Source organism: Gekko japonicus, unplaced genomic scaffold, assembly GCF_001447785.1.
Source record: "Gekko japonicus isolate JY-2015 unplaced genomic scaffold, Gekko_japonicus_V1.1 scaffold614, whole genome shotgun sequence".
Lineage (NCBI taxonomy): Eukaryota > Metazoa > Chordata > Lepidosauria > Squamata > Gekkonidae > Gekko > Gekko japonicus.
The window spans coordinates 434909-450987 of record NW_015161421.1 but is presented as its reverse complement, the minus strand read 5'-3'; the positions used below and the strand labels follow the sequence as shown (position 1 = coordinate 450987).

Sequence of the window (16079 nt, the reverse complement as noted above, 5' to 3'; positions counted from 1 at the left end):
GAAAGTGGAGTCTGGGGAGGGGAGGGGCCTCAGCAGGTTACAATACCATTGACTCCGCCCTCCAAGACAGCCATTTTCTCCAGGGGAACTGACCTCTATTGCCTGGAGAGCAGTTGTGATTCCAGGAGATCTCCAGTCACCACCTGGAGGTTGGCAACCCTGCTTGCAAGTCAGGATAACTTCTTGACTCCAGCCATTTTCTTCTCATGGAAGGGACAATGTCCTTCCCATCTTATCTCTTTTCAGCTTTTATACGGAGCCAGCAGTGTAGGTAGTTACATTAAATGGCAGATTTTGGGGTATGGCACCTTCCTGTCCCCAGCCAGGAGCTGGAAGAGCTAATTTTCTTTAGCTCCTTGCTCAACAAACCCTCTTTAAAATAGCACAGCAAGCCCCACACACAGCAGTTCCCAAACTCCATATTCCTTTTTATGTAAGCTTTTGCCAAGATGGTCATCTCATGAATGTACAGGAAGCCCTATAGGGCATGTGTAATTTGGGTGAGTTTGAACTCAGATTCCTCGTGTTGGGTGATTTAGTGATGTGCACATTCTGTCCAGCACATTGGTAAACTACCATGTCATCATCTTGCACAGTCACATCAAGATGCCTTTTTTTGTCAGCACATACATGCACATTGATGAAAACATATGAGTAGGGATGGGCACAAACTGGGAAAATGCAGCTCACTTCATGGTTCATGGTTGAACCATGAACCGAACCACAAACTGAACCAGGAGGCTGGTTCACGAATTGAACTGGTTCACGGTTCATGGCAGGGAGGCACTCCTCTCCATGCAGCTGTTTCAAGCTGTCCTCTGCAGTCCCTTTAAACTTTAAAGAGACTGCAGAAGGCAGCTGCGTAGCGGGGAGTGCCTCCCTACCACGCGGCTGTTTCAAGCTGTCTTCTACAGTTTCACTTTAAAGGGACCACACAAGAGAGCACAAAAAACAGCTGTGTGGTGGAGTGTGCCTTCCCGCCATACAGCCGTTTTATGCTGTCTTCTGCAGTTGCACAAGACAGTGCAAAAAACAGTTGTGTAGTGGGGAGCATCTCCCCACCCTGCAGCTGTATTTGTGCTGTTTCATGCAGCCTTTTTAAAGTTATCAAGACTGCAGAAGACAGTCCGAAACAGCTGCACAGCAGGAAGTGCCTCCCCACCCTGCAGCTGTTTATTGTGCTGTCTTGTGCACTCCCTACCACACACCTTTTTTTATGCTGTCTCCTGCAGTCCTGTTAAAGTTTAAAGCAGCTGAGCAGCTGTATTTCGCATTTTTGCAGGGAACAGAAAACAGGGGGTTAAAGGGACTCCGAGTCCCTTTAAACCCCTGCTTTCTGCTCCATCCACAAACCACCATGAACTGCACCAATGGCTCTAAAAGGTGATGGAAGTTCATGATGGTTCTGTTCATGAACCACAAATAGGGCAGAATGTGTGGCAAATTTTGCTTTGTGGTTCAGTTCATGCCCATTCCTCCATATGAGCAGACATGTTGGATCAGAACTGTGGCCCATCTAGGCTAGTAACATCCTGTCCCATATAATGGCCGATCTGATGTCCCTAGAACAATTCCACGCAGGTCGTGGAAACCAATGCCTGTGGCTCACCCCCACCCCCCTTACTTTTGTTGAGAGATGTAGTATGTGTGAATGTAGCACAGTAGCCACACAAGGGGCAGGGCGTAGTCATTCAAGGCATCTATGGAAGGAAAGGAATCACTGCATAGTTGTCTAGGTATGCACTGCCTTGGCACACGTTACAATTTCCAAATGGCATTACAAGGCAGGCATCCCGAAAATAAATGACACATGTGTAATAATGAATAATGCTGCAGTTTAGAATATCTAGCAAAAAGTGGACTTTTATATGAGCGTTTGCAAATGCCATTCATGATGGTAGGTCTGTTTCCTATTCAAGTTGCGCAGGAGTGTCCATCTCTACTCCCCATCTTTCATGGGTAAATGGATAACTCAAGAAAAGTTCTGGATCCAGTTTCTACTGGGCATTGCCCTAGGTCTCTTTCTTATTATTAAACTTTGTTTGCTGGAAAAAAAACCCCACTGCATAACAAACTATTCTCTCCAACTCCAGCGCCCAGTTACAAATTGGCAAAACAAATATTCCTCTGTGTTTGATCTTAATAGACATTCTCGAGCATAAAGTAGATGCTATTTTCCTTACATACCTCACAGCAATTTCAAGTAAACACAAATAAGAATCAAAGGCAAGCTTCTCTATCATTTGGGTGACAGCGCGGCTAATTTTCCTGCCCACACGGTATCCGCATAATAAACTGAGGTTTTCAAAAAGCAAAATGTTACAAGAACAAGGGGGAGCAGGCCTGAAAAATTGAGATGAACTTTTAAAGGCAATTATGGTTGTTGCCTCAGACAAACTGCACTAGAGAGAGGAAAGCGAGAGGTTCAAAATGAAGAGGAATGAGCCAGAGAAACGTGATCCTTGGATGAATCTGAAATGGGGTACGGAGACCTTGTCAGAAGTTTGTGAATTTGGCTGAAAGTGCCATCAAGTCACAGCTGACTTATGGTGACCCTATAGAGTTGTCAAGGCAAGAGACATTCAGAGGTGGTCTGCCATTGCCTGCCTCTGTGTAGTGACCCTGGTATTCCTTGGAGGTCTCCCATCCAAATACCAGCCAACCCTGCTTAACTTCCGAGATCTGACGAGATTTGGCTAGCATGAGCTATCCAGGTCAGGTCAGTTTGCTAATTCTGGTGAGGTTAATATTGCCCCACCAAAAAGGAACCCAGTCTAGGATGGCCCGTCCAAGCCATCTTCTCAGCTCTTGGAAGCTAAGCAGGGTGGGCCCTGTTTTGTAATTGGATGGGGGACTGCCAAAGAAATCTGGGATTGCTATGTAGAGGCATGCAATGGCAAGCCACCTCTGTTCGTTTCTTGAGGTCCCTACAGGGTTGCCATAGATTGGCTGGAACTTGACAGCATTCTACACAAAGACCGAAAAAGAAGGAACAAAGATGCTCTTGCTGTAGAGGGCTGCGGAAGCATCAGCGAGCAGAGTGAAGTTGGGTGGATGGAGATGGCATTCATGTGCCCCATTCTTGTAGTGCTCTCTCCTGTCCTTGCCCCACTCCAAGGGCCAGCGATCATGCTGGAGTCCCTCATGACCTGGCAGCCATGGGCTCCCTTTTCATTCATGGCTGATCTGCGGCTGAAGGGCCACTGCAGTTCAGATATGAATGGCGGAGGGAGCCCATTAAGAGTCTTAAAAGGGAGGTAATGCAGAGCTGAGCTTTATCATTTTGAAGGTGGAGCTCAGCTGCACCCTCTTGCCAGATTGGCTGCTGGAGAAGCATCCTCACAGACGTTCCACCCACAGCCACCCCTCACTCCCTCTTTTGAGTTGGATCAAAGGATGTTTTCCTTGGGTTTGATTCGATGGAGAAAGCCCCAGGTACCCCACGAACTGAGCTCAAAAAGAGGACAATGGCTTCTGGAAGTTCACAAAAATGTGGGGCCATTCAGCTGTCCACGTGGGGGAAGATCTGTGTGTGGGAGCAGCCCAAGAGTTGGCAAACTGTGGCCCTTCATGGCCTGCCATAATAAAATCCAGCTTCCAAGTGAAATGGTGGAAGGAGGGTTGGAATTGTTGTCGCAGTTTAAAATAAGGATGAGAGAGAGTGTGTTCTAAGGTTTCTAACCTTTAAGTAAGATGTCGCACTACTCCAAGGACACCAACAACAACTGGCACGATGGTAGCCTTCTTCTCCCAAAGGTGCTCTATTTGTAGGTCTTCATATTTTGTGATCTTCTCCTGTCCTTTCTTTTCTATTCTGCTGTCTCCTGGGATTGCAGTGTCAATGATCCAAACCCTATTTCTCTCTTCCCCCCCCCCCTACAATTGTTATATCAGGGGTGTTATGCTCTAGGTGTTTATCAGTTTGCCACCGGAAGTCCCAAAGAATGTTTCATCATTCTCCATGATCTTGTCATGTCCTCCCATGAATTTCTGACTCACAGTAAGCCATTCTTCTTGATAAGATTCTAGTGCAACATAATGTTCTTTATAGTCAGTTAGAGCAGTTTTACTGCAGGCACTGACCATGTGGTAAACTGTTTCATCCTTTGTCTTGCAAAGTCAACATTTGCTGTCATCACTGGTCTTCTGAATCTTGGCGCTTACACTATTTGTTCCGAGGGCCTACTTGTGTGCAGCTCGAATGAGTCCTTCCATTTCTTTCGTCATGTGCCCGTTTTGGAGCCACTTCCAGGCATTTTCATTATCAGCTTCATCCTCGATGCCTTTCAAATATTGCCCACGCAAGTGCTTTTCCTTCCAGTTGTCAAAGTGAGTTTTGATTTCAATCTTTTTTATAATCTTCCTTGGTTTCTTTAACCTTAAATAAGTCTGCCTTGTACACTTCTACTAGAACTATTTGAATTATTCTAGTTGAATAATAATAATTATTATTATTGTTATTATTACTACTACTACTATTACTATTATCATCATTATCATAATCATCTTTATCATTATTATTACTATTTTTTGTTCTGAGGATCATCATTCAGATTTGAGTTGCCTCTCCCCAGCACGCATTGTTACTCTGTCTTTCCCGTTTCAAATTACGTTTCCTTCCCTGTGATCAGATAGGAATGAAACTGATGGTGAACAATTTGAAATATGCGCAAATCGTGTACTGCTTGCCTGCTGGCATTTCTCCCCTGCTGGTCTCAGCAGAAAAAGGGGGAAGGGGAGGGGAAGACCATTAGCTGAATACTCCACCTTCAATCTTGTCCTGCACATTCTCCTCCCTCAAAGGCGATCAAGCAGAAAAGCATGAGCCTGCTTGCATCCCCCCTATCATGTTGACATGCTGTTAGACCCGTCACCTTTGTTGTGAGAAGGTGGTTCTGCTGAAATTGCGCCAAATGCCCAAAACACTAATTGAATGGGAAAGCGTAAGCAGCAGCAACAGCTAGGACAGGTCTTTCCGGTAGCAGGAAAGTTAATCTTCTTGTAACTGCCACTAGAAGACTGCTAAGCCTTGGATTCTGGCCTCACCCGGCTTTCCTGGTGTCCACCCACAGGTGGGAGACGGCTGGGCAAAGTCTGAATCACTGCTTCTCTAATGTCCAACCTGTAGTGGTTTCATGGCTGAGGCACAGTTTTGACAGGGGCCTTCAGCTCTTAAGCAGGAGTCTCCGTTTTGATGAGGATCTGCATTCTGCAGCCTGAGAAAGTGATCTGAAAGGGCCATGAGATGCTCTATTAACTGAGCCAAAGACAGCAAGAGAGGAGAAGTTTGAACTCTGCTTATTAACATTCTAGGGTTGCCAGGCCCCTGGTGGAGGTGGCGGGTCCCTCGCTGCCAGGCCTCTCTTCCCTACCTGGCTGGCGGGGGTGGGGGGGAACTGACCCTGAAAAATTTCCCATCCATCCAATCTAAATCACTGCCCATGTGAGCCAGAAATGACGTCTTCACACCCAGGACATCAGGGTAGAAGCCAAATTTGCCACAGAGTTTTTGCCCAAGTACCAGAGTGTCACCCTGACATTCCAGACATGATAATGTCACCTCCAGGTCACACAAGCAGTGATGTGGACACCTCTCTGTATATTGAATGGGCCTCCCTGCTGCTCCTGGTAAGCCCCCCCCCCCATCCCTTGCCGGTTGCCAGTAGGTCATTGGCAGTTTGGTGTATTGGTTAAGTGTGCGGACTCTATTCTGGGAGAACTGGGTTTGATTCCCCACTCCTCCACTTGCAGCTGCTGGATGACCTTGGGCAAACCATAGTTCTGTTGGAGGTGTCCTTGAAAAAGAGCAGTTTCTGTCAAGAGCTATCTCAGCCCCCCCTACCTCTGCTGTGTCTGTTGTGGGGAGGGGAAGGGAAAGGAGTTTGTAAGCCAGTCTGAGACTCCAAGTGAAGGGCAGGGTATAAATCCAATCTCCTCCTCCTCTTCTCCTCCTCCTCCTCCTTCTTCTCCATTCTCTCTGCTTCCACTTGAGCCACCCAGCCATTACTGTCTCACCCTAACAGGGTGGTTTTATTTATTTATTCATTTAATTCATTTATACTCAGCCTTTCACCCCAATGGAGACCCAAGGCACCTTACATCATTCCCCTTTCCTCCATTTTATCCTAACAACAACCCTGTGAGTTCGGTTAGGCTGATAGTGCGATTGGCCCCAGGTCACCCAGTGAGTTTCCATGACACTAGTGAGGATTCGAACCTGGGTCTCCCAGGTACTAGCCCAACACTCGTAACCATCACACCACAGTGGTTCTTGGGTTTGAGGATAAAAGTGAGACGAGAGCCATGTATGCTGACCTGCACTCCTTGCAGAAAGGAGGAGATAAAAAATAAGATTCTCCGGTCACCCAGGCTCATTTGAACAGTGGTGGATGAACCCATGTTTATGCTGTAAGCTGCCTCAGGCAGGTCTCTGAAGAAGCAGCATATAAGTGTTTTCCTGAGTGCCAGCATGGGGTAGTGGTTACATCAGCGTACTCCTAATCTAGAGAACTGGGTTTGATTCCCTCCTCCTCCACATGAAGCCCGCAGGGTGACCCTGGACCAGTCCCAGTTCTCTCAGAACTCCCTCAGCCCTACCTGCCTCACAAGGTGCCTGTTGTGAGGAGAGGAAGGGAAGGCGCTTGTAAGTCTCTTAGAGACACATGAGGCCTGCTGGGTGTCTTGAGGCCAGTCCCAGTTCTCTCAGGACTCTCTCGGCCCCACCTGCCTCACAAGGTGCCTGTTGTGGGGAGTGGAAGGGAAGATGATTGTAAGTCTCTTAGAGACACATGAGGCCGGCTGGGTGACCTGAGGCCAGTCCCAGTACTCTCAGGACTCTCTCAGTCCCACCTCCCTCACAAGGTGCCTGTTGTGGGGAGAGGAAGGGAAGAAGAAGAGAAGAGGAGATTGGATTTATATCCCGCCCTTCACTTGGAGTCTCAGAGTGGCTTACAAACTCCTTTCCCTTCCCCTCCCCACAACAGACACCCTGTGAGGTGGGTGGGGCTGAGAGAACTCTGACAGAAACTGCTCTTTTTTCAAGAACAGCTCTTTTTTCAAGAACGGCTTGCCCAAGGTCACATCAGCAGGTGCAAGTGGAGGAGTGGGGAATCAAACCCGGTTCTCCCAGATTAGAGTCCGCACACTTAACCACTACACCAAACTGGCTGTAAGTCACTTTGTAAGGAGATTGTAAGTCACTTTGAGGCTCCTTAGAGAAGAGAAAAGCAAAGTATAAAAAATGTTGTCTTCTTTTTAAAATAAGTAAATGATCCTGAGGCACACAAACTAGTCTCTGTCATACACAGGACCTGAATACCAGGCCTGAAAGCACAAGTTAGTCATCAGGATCCTAGCTTTGGCTCACCCCCACAGGGCTTATCTGTCAGCTTTTGCAGGATTCTGCTGCTTCTTCTTCTTTTTTTTAACCTGTAATTCTCACTTGCTTTGAATATGTTGGAAGCACTATAGAAAGGAGCCGAGTCCCCACGGGGGAGGCCGTCTGCCCAGTCTGAGAAAGGATGTGCTAGTTCCTTTCATGTGGCGAAGTAAATAAGCATGCTAGATTAAAGTTAGATGGCTCTGTGTATGTGGCTAAAACCTGCCCGCGGCCCCCAAGGCTTCAGGTCCCAGTAAATAATAAGAACATTCTTTCTTCCTTTCTTTTGAACATTTCATTTGCTTTCCCCTCCCTTTCCTTAAATTAAATGGGATCCTGAACACTGTGAAAAATAAATACAGTGTTGGCAGCTACCGAGGAGGTTGGCGGAAAATGTGTTTGTGTGTGGTAAAAAAGGGTACCCGAAAATCCCCCTTCCTTTTCAAGGAGTGCAAGCAAATAATCAGGTCTAGCCTGTCCGCCGTACTGCCATTTGTTAACAAAAGAACGTTCCGGTGTCTCAACATGACTGAGTCTGTGGGGAAGGTACCTGGAGCTGAGAAACCATAGTCTAATGAGGTGAATTATCACAAAGGCCTTTCTGCCGCTGCTAGCGCTGAGCCAAAAGTTTTATTAGTAGCATCAGTCAAGTTTACAAAAGCCCCTCATTTTTTTTTAAATAAGCATATGTAGCACCAAGAAGCTGATACAGAAAACTCTTTAGGAAGTGTTAGGAAAACAACTGGCAGGCATTCAGAATGATTGGCCCCAATACTGAGATGGTAGAGGGTTGTTACTGACCTCCAGGTGGGCCCTGGAGACCTAATGGATTTCCCACTGATCTCCAGGCAACAAAAATCTATTCCCCTGGAGAAAAATGGATGATTTGGAGGGGTGGACTCTAAGGAATTATGCCCTACTGAGGCTCCTCTCCTCCCCGAACCTTACTGTCTCCAGGAATCTCCAGGGATTTCTCCAGGAACCTCCAGGGATCTCCAAAGCCGGGGCTGGCAAGCCTAGCTCGCTCTCACCCCCAAACATGGCTCTTCTCAGGCTCTGCCCCCAAATCTCCAGGAATTTTCTAACCCAGGGTTACAATAAAGGGAAGGAGACCACCCGTTCACATTCATGTAGAGGCTTCAGGTCTAGGGCTGCCAGGTCCTAACTGTAGCTGTGGTGGGGTAGTGCTGGCCCACTATCATCCGAGGGAAAACCATAGAGTCTTCCCTTGAATGATAGATTGTCCCCCCCCCCCCGCAACATGCCTGGTGCAATGATGTCACCTCTGAGTGATGTCATCACACCGGGCACGTTGCCGCGATCCCGGCGGGTAAGGGGCCCATCAAGCGGGCAAACCCCTTCCCCCCCCCAGGGGACCTGGCAACCCTATTCAGGTCTGGTCTGGCTTGAGGCCAGCACTGCTTTTGAAACCAGTGGATCGAGCAATAAGAGGGAGAAAGCGTAATCAAGGTAGCTTTTCAGTTTATGACGTCTGTTTTCTGTATCAGTCTACAAGTGCTCTGCATGCTGCTTCCTAAATGCAATTCTTTATTTTATTTAATTTGATTTGTGGGGTTTTTTCACATCTAGGCATCTAATTTTATTAGGTCAGCTAACAAAAGCCCATTGGCTCGCCTCGGTAGCTGTGGTGTTGAAGCGATGTGCTGCCTGCCGCTTAAATAATTTATGGAATGATCTTAATTCTCCGGTGACCAATGCAGCGCGTCTCTGCAGAATCTGAAAAAAGGCTTGGTGTTCCCATTAAATAATCAGACAGCTGTTTTCATAATTAAATGGTTGTTGTTGTTATATAATTGCACAAGAGTGCATTGCTTACTCCCCCCACCCCCCACCCCATCCCGCACATTGCTTTAGTGTGAGTATGTAAAAGAAATTAATTTTGTTACTGGAGAAAACGGTGGAGAGGTAATAGGGAGATATAAATCTGGAGCCACAAAAACCAGGAAATTAGAACAGAAGAGCATATCTTTGAGGAGTCCCATCTTGGTTTTGACCATCTCTTTGAAATGAGATTAATATTAAGGCTGAACCAAAGCTAAATACATAGGCTAGTATCCTATCGTTGCTTTTGGATAATGGCATGCAGAGAGAGAGAGAGATTTTCACTGATTTCCCCCTTCCCATGTGGACCCCCACTTGGACCCTGTTCTGACTGCAGCCCCCCTCAGCTCTGGGAATTTTTCTGGGGGTGGTGGAGAAAATTCCTTTCCATGAGTTTCCAGCCCTCACAGTACTCAGGATAACAAACAGGTTTTGTTGTCAAAAAATGCTTTGGTTGTTCTTTGGTTGTTCTTCTTTCAACATCCTCCTTGGAAAGCTGTGATTGTCCCGACATTCTGCTCACCGAGAGTTGGGTACAAAAATTCACAAGGGCTGTTTTAAGTCTTCTAGCCAGTATAGCTGTTGAACTACCCACAAGTATCAAGCTCAGGAAAGTTCCCAGATTTTGGAAGAAGAGTTACGTGTGTGTGTGTGTGTGTGTGTGTGTGTGTGTGTGTGTGTGTGTGTGAAGTGTCATGAAATCACTTCTGGCTTATGGTGACCCTATGAATTAATGACCTCCAAAACACTGTATCATTAACAGTAGGGATGGGCACAAACCAGATTTTTGCAGTTCAGTTCATGGTTCGTGGCTGAACCACGAACCGACCCACAAACCCATATGGTTTATCCTGGGGAGCAGAAAGCAGGGGTTTCCAAACAGCTGAGTGGCAAGGAGCCTGGTCAGGGTAGGGTTTGGAGAGGGGAGGGACCTCAGCAGGGTATAATGTGACAGAATCCACAGCCTTGTTCCCTAGGGGAATTGATCTTTGCCATCTGGAGATCAGTTGTAACTGCAGGCGATCTCTAGGCTCTGCCTGGCAACCCTAGAGTTACTCAGTCATTTTCAGCTAGACAGTTTTCCTGATTCACATGAATTTGAAATTTAGGCAGCCACTATTTATTCTAATCTATCTAGAGAATTTGTATGCTCTTACTCCAGAAACTGCTCTAGGTGGCTCACAACTAAAACAATCATAAGATCTAGGGAAGGCCTTACACAGAGTACCTTATTATTCTCTTACCCAACTCCCAGGACACTGAGGCCGAGAGGTTGCGTGGCGTGTCTGTAGATGGGAGGAAGTGAACACAGCCAGTGGCCAGGGACCCATTTTTGAGTGGCACTTCATGGAGCCTATTGGTTTTGCCGTGCATCGAATCTTGCCACCCCAAATGACAAATATATATAAGGAGAGATAACTAGCATGACTCCATTTGGACTGTACCTCCCTGTAACCAATTAGCATTCGGTGTAGTGGTTAAGTGCGCGGACTCTAATCTGGGAGACCTGGGTTTGATTCCCCACTCCTCCACTTGAAGCTGCTGGATGACCTTGGGCAAGCCATAGTTCTGACAAGAGCTGTCCTTGAAAGGGCAGTTCTCGAAAGAACTCTCTCAGCCCCACCCACCTCACAGGGTGTCTGTTGTGGCGAGGGGAAGGGGAAGTAGTTTGTAAGCCACTCTGAGACTCCAAGTGAAGGGTGGGGTATAAATCCAATCTCCTCCTCCTCCTCTTCTTCTTCTGCAATTGGTTGAGTGGCATGGCAACCAAACTAAGTGTTACCGAGCTAATATTAGGAGATCAGTCAGGTCACTGCAGGTGGTGCTGGCTCTATGACCTCCCACCTTTCTCAAAAGAAAGAGAAGCGAATTCTGCGCTCTGGAATCAGAAAATGTCTTATTCCCCCCATTCTTACAAAGCTCAGAGAGTTCTGTTTTCAAATAGGTAACACTTGCCTTCTTCCTTACAGAGGACTCGCAGAGCTCTGGAAATCCTTGTGGATCCTCAGGGGTTCCAAAACCCCAGTTTAAGTGGGGGAACCTCTAACCATTACACTGGGGTGTCATTTGATATGGTCTGAACCAATTGTTCCCCAGTCACAACTTCAGTCTCTTGTGTGTGTGTGTTAAGTGCCATCAAGTGGTTTCTGACTTATGGCGACCTCGCTGAGGTCTTGCAAACTGAGGGCCTTTGTGGCTTCCTTGACGGAGTCAATCCATCTCATGCTGGGTCTTCCACTTTTCCTGCTACCTTCAACTTTTCCCAGCCTGATTGTTTTTCCCAGTGACTTGTGTCCTCATAATGTGACCAAAGTAGATAGCCTCAGTTTAGTCATTTTAGCTTCTAGGGAGAGTTCAGGCTGGAATGGATCTAGAACCCACCGATTTGTCCTTCTAGGTGCTATGCAATCTTAGTAGCAGAGGTCATTTCGGGGGGGATCGCGGGGGATTGCAGTTCCCCCGGGTGAGGTATGGGGGCGGGGCACATGACGACGCCCCGCCCCCTGCTTCCGGCCGCCCCGCTTCCGGCCCTAATTCAGCCAGGAGGAGGCAGGAGAAGAGGGAGGGTAAGTTGCTTCCTCCCTGCCTCTCCCCACCCCTGCCTGCCTGGGGCCAGGGAGGGCCTTTGCGGGGCTTCCTTTCACTCCCGCCGGCCTTGCAGGTCCACCGCCGGGCCCCTCATGGGACCGCTGGGGGCGGGGTGTGTGGCCTTATGACACACTTCCGGTGATGTCAGGGTGTGTGGCCTTATGACACACTTCCGGTGATGTCAGGGGGTGTGGCATATGCTAATGAGTTATGCTAATGAGTTCCCCTAGCTCTTTTTCTATGAAACGACCCCTGCTTAGTAGCATAGTCGAAAGATGCTTCTATTTGGAAACCCCATATGTCTCCCACTGCAGAGGACATGCTTCATTCTCCCTCTTTTCTTGCGTCCCGTCATGGAGCCACAGAATCTTTGAACGTCCCCCGTTGAGTTCAAAGTGCTGTTTCATCCCAGAATGAGGAATTACTATATTACATCTGACAGGACACCTGCCAGTTTGCACCTCGCTGGTTTTAATCTCATGAATAAACAGAGCGCTAATTGTTTCAGCTTGGGGGGGTGGGGAATAGGATTGGTCAGGCATTTGAAGCCAGGCTTGGGGTTTTGTTATTTTTATTATTCTTATTTTGCACGGGCACACACACAAAATGTAATTCAACCTGTGCTGCATTTGGTTTGCAGCAGGCATGTTGTTGCTTGGCTATTTGAAGCATAAAGTGTCTCTGCTCGATATTGTTTTGGCTGGAAAAAATCATAAACTGTCTGGTCTTGCTTGCTGCGGCGCTTCCTCCTAACTGGTAAGGGAACAGCAGCAAGTTACATCTCTTGCCTAATGCCTGCATTCAGGCAGCCTCGCTCCATGCTGTGCTGACAGAGGGCTATCTTGTTGGCGTTATTTTTTTTAAAAAAAACTTATCCTGATACTTCTTTTAGCCGTAGGCTTTTGGTGTGGAGATAAGAACACCGCAAAATGGGCAGAAAATATAATGGTGCAGTGAAGAGAGTTTCCAAGCCTGTAAATAAAAACACCAGATGCTGATATCTACAATAAGTGTGAGAATCAGAAAGGGATTTTTTTTTGGATCTGAGATATATTTGCTATATCCGTTCCCCTAAAAATACATGATATGTTTGTTTATTATTTTTATGAAGCAGCCAGAAGAGTAGCATTTATAGAACTAAGAACTGTGGGGAGATTTTGTGCAGTTGTTGTGAGGAGAAAAGGAGAGAGTGGGGAGGAGGTTGTTATGCAGATCAAATGAAGAGAGGTGTGAAGAGAAAATGGAGGAGGGGGAGGAGGTTGTCAGGGGGAAATGGAGGGGGAGCAGGTTGTTGTGAGGATCACATGAAGAAGGGGGAGGAGAGAAGTTGGTTGTGAGGAGAAAATGGAGGAGGGGAGGGGAGAAGTTGGTTGTGAGGAGAAAATGGAGGAGGGGGAGGGGGAAGTTGGTTGTGAGGAGAAAATGGAGGAGGGGGAGGGGAGAAGTTAGTTGTGAGGAGAAAATGGAGGAGGGGGAGGAGGCTGTTGTGAGGTTCAAATGGAGGATGGGAAGGGGAGAGGTTGTTTGCGAATAAAAAATGGAGGAGGGGAGGAGTTTGTTGTGAGGATATAGTGGAGGAGGGGGAGGGGAAGAGATTGTTGTGAGGATCAAATGGAGGGGGGGAGGGAAGGAGGTTGTTGTGAGGATAAAATGTACACCTTCCTGAGCTCCTTGAAGGAAGGGTGGAATAAAAATACACAAAATTAAATAAACAATAAAATAAAAACACTGGATCTGACCTGGATTCTGCACAGCTTTGAAAGAAGTAAATAGTCCCAGAGAGGCCGATGTTTATGAGTTGCTTTTCCACTTTGCTTTGGCCCAGGCAGCTCCCTCTGCCACCATTCCCAGATTCGTGTTTGTTCCTCTCTCATTTGTTTTAAGCAACGCTGGGAAGTGCAGTGCCCACATCACTTTTCTTTATGAATCAGATGACCTAATCCAGGAAGCAAGATCCTTTCCCAACATCAGCTGACATACTGTGATGAAGAAATACATAAAATATGTGACTAGGACTCCGTCACATATCTGTCTAGCACATTGTCCTCCAAGGAGCATCAGGTACTACGTGTGCTTCCCCTTCTTCAATTTTATCCTCACAACAACCCTGTGAGAAGAAGAAAAAGAAGAAGAGGTTGGATTTATACCCCACCCTTCACTACTCAAAGGAGTCTCAGAGTGGCTTACAAATGCCTTTCCCTTCCCTTCCCCACAACAGACACCCTGTGAGGTAGGTGGGGCTGAGAGAGCTCTTGACAGAAACTGCTCTTTTTCAAGGACAGCTGTGCCAGAACTACGGCTTGCCCAAGGTCATCCAGCCAGGTGCAAGTGGAGGAGTGGGGAGTCAAACCCGGTTCTCCCAGATTAGAGTTCACGCACTTAACCACTACACCAAACCGGCTCTCTGAGGAAGGTTAGGCTGAGAGTATGTGACTGGTTGAAGGTCACTCAGTGAAGTTCATGACAAACAAGGAATTGAACTTGGATCTCCCAGACTCTAACATGCTAACCGCTATACCACACTGTCACTCCTATTTTTGTAAGAAGGAATCATGTCATTAATCCTACTCATGTGCTTCCTTTATATACCCATTTCCTAAAGTGGCATAGCAGCACACCCGAAGGAAGCATTTTCTACATTGCTGGAAAAGAAAATGGCCGCCTTGATCATTTGTCCATAGATAATTTATATAGATATATATATGATTAATGGGAGAATCACTATATATGGGTGTGAAAGCTGGACAATGAAGAAAGCTGACAGGAAGAAAGTTGATTCATTTGAACTGTGGTGTTGGAGGAGAGTTTTACAGATACCTTGGACCACCAACAACACAAGTCAGTGGGTTCTAGATCAAATCAAGCCTCAACTCTCCCTAAAAGCTAAAAGGGCTAAACTGAGGCTATCGTACTTTGGTCACATTCTAAGAAGACAAGAGTCACTGGGAAAAGATGATGATGCTAGGAAAAGCTGAAGGCAGCTGGAAAAGAGGAAGAGCCAACATGAGATGGATTGACTCAGTCAAAGAAGCCACAGCCCTCAGTTTGCAAGACCCAAATCAGGCTGATAACAATAGGATGTTTTACAGGTAATCCATCCATCCATAGAGTCACCATAAGTTGGAAGCAAGTTGATGGCACTTAAAAAAGGTAAAAAGGTAAAGGCTACCTTGCTCGAAAGACAGTCGAATCCAACTCTAGGGTTGCGGTGCTCATCTCCGTTTCAAAGCCGAAGAGCCAGCACTGTCCGAAGACGTTTCCGTGGTCATGTGGCCGGCATGACTAAACACCAAGGCGCACGGAACGCTGTTCCCTTCCCACCGAAGTGGTACCTATTTATCTACTTGCAATTTCTTGCTTTCAAACTGCTAGGTTGGCAGGAGCTGGAACTAGAGAGGGAGCTCACTCCGTCATGCGGCACCTGGGTCTCGAACTGCTGAACTACTGACCTTCCACAGCCTGCAGTTCAGCATCTTAACCACCTGAGCCACTGCAGCTCCTCGATGGCACTTAACACAGACACAATGGGAGAATGAAGCAGAACAAGGCATAGATCAGGGATGTCGAACTCATTTGTTACGAGGGCCGGATCTGACATAAATGAGACCTTGCTGGGCCGGCCCATGTGTGTCATAAAATGTAATGCCAGGTAGCGGAGATAAACTTTATAAAGGACACAAACACAAAGGGCCTCTTTTTTCTCCCTTAAAATAAAAGCATGCTTAAAACAGCACTCTTGAAATATTTTGTTTATTTAACAGTGTCTGATAATTGACACCTCTTCCTCTGAATTATTGCATCAAAATGTCTGCGCTGTTACAATCTCGAGTATGCTGTTCAGGTGTTTATCTGTAAGCTGCAAACCTACAATGATGCAGTAGCAGCAGCACTGGAAGAAGAAGCAGGAGACAGTCAGTTCCACTGCGGGCCTGATAGAATCCCTCCATGGGCCTGATTCGGCCCCTGGGCTGCATGTTTGACACCCCTGGCAAAGATAGTTTGTGCTGAAGAGAACATTGGTTTTAGATAAGGTTTTGTCTTTCCAAAGGAGAAGTACAACATAATCTTCCTCATACACCACGAAGGGTCAAATGCAGATGTGTTGATGGAAGAGTTATGAGTATCAGAGAACTGGATTTTTAAAAAAAAACTTCCTCTGCAATTCATTTAAAAATGACTCTTCTCTGTGATCATAGTCTAGCTAATGTTTCAGTCCCCATAACTCAGTTCAAAATAGAGAACATTTACCCAGATGGGTTTTTCTCCCACT

At 46.8% G+C, this 16079-nt stretch overlaps 1 protein-coding gene across 1 annotated transcript in view; it reads left to right on the top strand.

Annotated features, from left to right (window-relative positions):
- DCC (DCC netrin 1 receptor) overlaps positions 1-16079 on the top strand; it is a 591220-nt gene that overhangs the window by 468201 nt on the left and 106940 nt on the right. The gene's annotated exons all lie outside the window — the stretch shown is intronic.